Source organism: Portunus trituberculatus, chromosome 41 (genome assembly GCF_017591435.1).
Source record: "Portunus trituberculatus isolate SZX2019 chromosome 41, ASM1759143v1, whole genome shotgun sequence".
Taxonomy (NCBI): domain Eukaryota; kingdom Metazoa; phylum Arthropoda; class Malacostraca; order Decapoda; family Portunidae; genus Portunus; species Portunus trituberculatus.
Genome location: NC_059295.1, coordinates 10,647,659 through 10,652,658, shown reverse-complemented (window position 1 = coordinate 10,652,658; position 5,000 = coordinate 10,647,659). Strand labels below are relative to the sequence as shown.

Below are 5,000 nucleotides of genomic sequence, written 5' to 3'. Positions count from 1 at the left end.
ACCTCTAGCGGCGTCTTCTGGTGTCCTTGACCTGAGAGAGAGGGCTGATGGAGAAGATTACAGCGGAAAATTGCGGAAATGGGTCATGGGGAGGCGTAGGAGGAAGGAAAAAAGAAAGAGAGGAGAAGGAACGGTAATGCTGAATGGGATGTTTATGCGACGTGGAGGAAGTGGAAAGGGAAAGCGAGAGACGGATACAAGAGAAGGGATAAGAGGAAATAACCATTACTCCTCCTCTCTGTACCTTTACTCTTACTTTATGTGTGAAGTTGAATGAGGAGAAATGACCATGCAGGCTCTAGAAAATCTTAAAATAATGAATTACCAAAGTAAGGTTTAAACTTAATTGATTTGCATATGCGGTATATAATGACAATGGATAAAGAGAAGCAAAATTACCGTTTTAGATAATTCGGTGTGTATAATATCGGTCAGTTCTTTCGTTTCCATACAGTTTCGGCCGTCGCAATATCCTGTCAGCGTAAATGTTAGCTTGTTTGACTCTTTATAGGGGAATTTGCCAGATAAAACATTAGCCCTGCAGAAAAACTGGTGGAAAATATTTCAAACTAGATATATAGCAGTAGATAAGAAATAAATGTGGGAACATTGAGAGCCTAGTTGAGAGATCTTCCCAGGCCGCGTCACTTTCCTCCCTAACAGACCCTCACACTTGTAAAATTTCCTCATGAAAGAACTCGATAAACTGCCTCCACCGCATACAACATCCATATAAATATACATAAAGTTAAGTCATGACCATTGCTGAGTATAAGAGGAAGAGAAAAAATAAGGGAAGGGAAGGAAAGATAGTTAAGAATGGGACTTTTGCTCACTCATGCTGGAGGAAGTGGAAAGTGAGAAAAAGAAGGAAACAAATAGTAAAAAGAAAGGATAAGAGAAGAAATGGAGGGAATTGAAATGACAAGGAAAGATTAATAACTTAGTATCATATAAGAGAGAAAGTGGTGAAGGAGGGGAGACTAGAAAAGACATGCAAAGTGAAAACAAGAGAAAATAAGAAAGAAGAGAAGAAGACAAGTAAAATGGGAAGGGGGAGAAACGAATAATTTAACAACGAATTAAAAAGAAACCAATAAAAGAAGGAAAGAAGGTAGAAGAGAAAGTGACCGAGATAGTGAGCTAAGAAAGGAGAAAATAGGAAAAGGAAAGAGAAGAGTAACTGAAGGAGGAAAGAGAAGAAGGAATGGATAACTTACAAGAAAATTACGAAAAAAAAGGAAAAAGAAAACGGAAGTAAGAAATGACAAAGGAGAAATAATACGGGAGACAGAAGATGGGAATAAGAGACGAAACGGTAGAAAGAAAGGAGAATGGATAATGTACCAGCGAATCACAAAGAAGGAGAAGGCAAGGTGAGGTGGGAGCACGGGAGCATAGGGGGCCAGACGGGACGGAAGGAAGAAGGAAAGAAAGTAATCTGGCGTGACGGGAGCTGTGAGGGCGACAACGCACGCACCTCCTACTCCTCCCGGCGGCTCAGACCATCCCTTTGCTTTTCTTCGAGGTCGCCAACACTGCCTCGGCCTTGCTTGCCCTTGTGTGCTGTGCGTGTATCGCCTCGTCTCGTCTCGCCTCGCCTCGCCTCGCCTCGCCTGTGTCCACTCCCTCCCTCCTGCCTGCCTATTTGCTTGTCTGTCTGCTTTCCTTCCCTTCTTCCTTCCTTCCTTCCTTCCTGGCGATGATGTGGTAATGATATGGTAATGATGGTGGGTGGTGGTGATGGTGGTGGTGATAGTGGTGGTGAAAAGAATGTGGCTATGGTGCTGCTGTTGCTGGTGGTGATGGTGATGGTGATAGTAATAATGATACTGCTGCTGCTGCTGTTGCTGTTGTTGTTGCTGCTGCTGCTACTACTACTGCTACTGCTACTGCTACTGCTACTACTACTACTACTACTGTTAACAATAGCAGCAATAATAACAGCAGTAACAACAACAACAACAACAACAACAACAACAACAACAACAACAACAGTATCATCAGCAGCAGTAACAGCAACAACAACAACAACAACAACAACAACAACAACAACAACAACAACAACAACAACAACAACAACAATCAGAACGTGGCTACGCATCGTTCACACTCACTCAATACTTGACCTAAATTTAAGATGCAAAATCGAAGACCGAGCGAACAAAACACAGTTGTGGATGCACTACGTAACTACCGCCATTTCTGTTGCATTTTTTCTCTCTTTCTTTTTTAAATCAATAGCTTGACACGCGCATTTATTTCTTAATGAGGATTCCACTACCTCCTGCAGTTGAGTGACAGTGACGCAACGGGGGACAGGAACCCAAGGACCGAAATTATAGAACGTTTCTGCGCTGCATCCCCGCTACTTTCACAAGGCTCCAGTTGAAATTACACTGGTTTTGAAGGGTGCTATTGTTGTCCAAGTGACAGATTAACAAGATTTCTAGATTATTAACAGGAGAAAGTCTTCAGAGGTCGGTTAATCATCTAGGTGGCCTTTGAAAATAGTCGTAGTGAGAGACCAAACCGTTTCAGAATACGAGACGAGCAGATGATGATGTGCCAGTGACGTAATGGAAGAAGAGTGACGTCACAAGCCAAACAATGCCGTCACTCTTCCTGACGTGCAGACGGCTGAGCTGCTGACGTACCGCGCTGTGTGAAATGTCGGCCACTGACATTTCGAATCACGTTGCTGACCTTTTCCATGTCTTTTTCTTATGTAATCTATTTTATATATCTTTCTTTCTTTCTTTCTTGCTTGTTTTCTTTCTTTTTTTCTTTTTCTTTACATTGTTTTTTATTTATTTTGTTTTCTATCCTTTTCTTTCCTTCTTTTCCTGAAGTTTCTTTAAATTCATCTTTTTTCGGTAAATCTGCTTGTTATTTCTCAGTCTTTCTTTTTTTTATCTATTTTTCTTCCCATTTATTGATATCCTTAAAAAACATCCTTTCATCCTCTCTCCCTCTCTTTCTCCCTTCTTCCTTCCTTCATTCCTCCTCTATCGTTCTTTATTCTTCTCTTTCTTTATTTGCTAAATTGAACTGCATTACGTTTTTTTTCTTTCTGTCATTACATATCCTTTCTGTCCTTGTGTGTTTTGGGGGTGAGGAGGAAGGGGGAGTGTGTGTATGTGTGTGTTCCCCGGAAGTGGCGACGCGGTAAAGAAGTGACTGGCAGTGATATATAAAGGTTTAAATACCGATTAATCGAATGTACGCCAATACTTGCATCTTCTGCGTTCCCAGTGAAGAGGGCGAGCAGCGGAGGAGTGACCAAGGACGTGACGAGGCAGTGACGCAAGCACAGGGGTAGAAAATATGAATGTGGGTCGCACGTCCATAATAAATGATGGAGGTGAATGGTGGTGGTGGTGGTGGTGGTGGTGTTGCGGCAATAGTAGTAATGACGGGGATTGATGGTAGTGGTGCTAGATGTATTGGTGGTGGTGTTTGCTGTGATTGTTGTTGTTGTTATTGTACTGGTGGTGATGGTGGTGGTACTGGTAATAGTGAAGTAATATTGGTGGTGATGGTGGTGGTGCTACTACTACTACTACTACTACTACTACTACTACTACTACTACTACTACTACTACTACTACTACTACGGACATTATCATCAACACCATCAGTCACAGTAGCAGTAGTAGTAACAGTACTAGTCAATAAGGATACTGATGACAATACTGAAAGCTATCACACAGAAACAACAACAGCAGCAACAGATACAAATACATACAGGACATACACATATACCTAAAAAAGAAAAAAAAAAGAATATATAAACACCACAACAAAGATTTCATCAGGGAGTGTTGGCATTAAAAAAAAAAAGAATTAATGCTGCGCAGTGAGGGAAGCTAATCCACCCGGCAAACATCGTGACAACAGGCCAGAGAGAGAGAGAGAGAGAGAGAGAGAGAGAGAGAGAGAGAGAGAGAGAGAGAGAGAGAGAGAGAGTTGATGGTGAGACTGTTGACCGTGAGAGACCCCAGCAATTAAGAGTGGCAGAAGAGAAAGAGAAAGGGAGGGAGGCGAGAAAAGGAGAGAGAGAGAGAGAGAGAGAGAGAGAGAGAGAGAGAGAGAGAGAGAGAGAGAGAGAGAGAGAGAGAGAGAGAAAGGTAAAAGGGACGAAGGGAGGGAGGAATAAAGGACGTAGGGATCAGAGTGGGGTAGGAGCTCTAGGTGTGGGAGGGGAGGAGAGACTGGGGGATGCTATGGGAGACAGGGACAGGAGTAGGGGGAGGGGGTGTTAGGAGAGCGAGAGATTAGTAAGTTCCGTAATGATGATGGACGCCAAACCACAAACCAGCCGGGCAGACCTTGCTTCACTTCTTTGAATCGTAGAAGCAGAGTCCACGATTAATGTCCCTGAAACAGTCTGAGGCTCCACGGAAGGAAAAAAGTCTCAAGAATCGCCTGATTTATATATGCGCCGTTTATTACTTCGGCGAAACATTCATTTGAGAGTTGGCGTATACAGGAAGGTTTCAAGACATTCATCTCATTTATTTTAGTTAACCCTTTCAGCTCTATTTGGGACTGGCATCTAAGTGGGCCTTCTTGTTTAATCTTTTTTTTTTTTTGGTGCTCTTGACCAGTCTCCGCCTCTTACATAACAGTCTTCCCCGCTCGTTACTGTGCAGGAAATGTGTGCCGGTGCTTGTCCTTCACACTGTACTTCTGGAATGCTTTCGCCACAGGTATAGTTGGATTCTCATGGGTATTTTTTTCGTACTGATGATGCATAATAATTGCTTTGCTATCATTAAAATCGTAAAACTACCCTTGAAAACTTTACCATTTCCATCTAAACCTGTTGAAAGTGGTCGTTATAAGATGCTTCCTTTGATGCTGAGTGCTCAATTTGCCGGTAAAAAGTCAATGGTTTTTGTTTCATAATGCATTAGTTCATTAATAGGTTGTTGTGATGACTATGTTCTTCCTCAAGGTTGCTTTTCTGCTGGATGTCATCACCATTACGAAGGGGA

At 42.4% G+C, this 5,000-nt stretch overlaps 2 protein-coding genes across 4 annotated transcripts in view; one reads left to right on the top strand and one right to left on the bottom strand.

The window, feature by feature from the left end:
- Positions 1–5,000, top strand: part of LOC123516484 — a 47,974-nt gene that overhangs the window by 8,704 nt on the left and 34,270 nt on the right. The window lies entirely within an intron of this gene.
- Positions 1–5,000, bottom strand: part of LOC123516487 (beta-1,4-glucuronyltransferase 1-like) — a 28,095-nt gene that overhangs the window by 21,190 nt on the left and 1,905 nt on the right. The gene's annotated exons all lie outside the window — the stretch shown is intronic.